We start from the raw sequence: 1,394 nt of genomic DNA on the forward strand, positions 1-1,394 counted from the left end.
TTTTGTGAAATATATGCATCGTCACCCCCATTTTGTTTGTGGGGCCTTCACTCTCGGTCTCAATATGGCAACTCATAACAATTAGTCGTAGTCTGACAAAAATTAAAAAAAAAAAGAATTTATTTTTTTTGTGGTATTCATTTTTGGCTCCAGTTGAAGGAAGTGGTTATGTTATTGCTACCATATTAATGGACTTAGGTCAACCCAAAACAATTCTAGAGTGACAGCAAATGCGATGGATCAGGACCATATTTTTTTGGAACTATAATAGACAATCTCTAATACTTTGGACAAAACAATTTTAAAACAAAGTCAATATCTTATACTAAGCCCAAGAAATTAAACAGCAAAAGACATTCTCTAATACCAAAGGAAAAAAATAATATTTTGTGTTTTTTTTTAATATAAGAAAATGAAATTCTGGTCACAAGATGGGTGGGGGTTAAGAATTAAGATGATTTCATTTCGATTTTTCATTCAAGATTTTGCTCTGTTCCCTAACTCAATCAAATTTTGACACCTCTTTGGTTCCTCAAATTAAACCAAAGAATTGAACCCTAAATCCAGCTATTATTGTTAATTTTTCTTTATTTAGTAGACATATATATTGATTACTTTTAGAGTTTTAGTACCATGCTTAGATTTATACGTTTCCTAATAAACTATTTATATTTATATTTATATTTATATTTATATCCTACGGGGAATATACTAGTTCTCTGAATACCAACATAGCTATATAAGAAAATAATATTAACAGAGCTAAAATTTTGTTTTGTTTTATTTTGTCTTTAGAGAGAATAGGAGACCAAACTCAACATTAATTATCATCAATTTTCAACCTAGAAAAAAAGTAGTGATGTCCCTAAAAACAAACAAAATGTGTGACAAAGCAACCGTGTTTCAAGATAAACAATTTCTAAAATAAATTACATACTCTTTCATCAACAGTTTTTCAAGGGTCCTTGGTCAAATAACCAAAATTTCAAACTTTGTTCATAGCAATCCTGGAATGCTTTGTTTTTCCCATAATAATTCAACGAAAGTTACATGGGCTCTTACGTTTGAATAGCCCAAATATTAATTCATTCATGGTTGTTAGTTGTTAGTTGTTTACATAATTTCATTGCCATAAAGAAACAAAACTCCAACCAACTTGGACAGGTAATGCTCACTCGCCCGTTTAAATAAGTGATAGAAATTTAAATTCTGTCTTTTGCATGTAATAATCCATTAATTAGTAGCAAATTTTTTAATAGAGTCCTAATTCGCAATAAATTAATTTTTTATTTATCAGACTGAAACTACAGTTCTAGCAACTCTGCCCACGAATTTCCGATTTCATGAAAAAAAAAAAAGTATACATGCAAATTCATTTTTAGTGTCATCATATC

This window comes from Arachis stenosperma, chromosome 4 (assembly GCF_014773155.1).
Source record: "Arachis stenosperma cultivar V10309 chromosome 4, arast.V10309.gnm1.PFL2, whole genome shotgun sequence".
Lineage (NCBI taxonomy): Eukaryota > Viridiplantae > Streptophyta > Magnoliopsida > Fabales > Fabaceae > Arachis > Arachis stenosperma.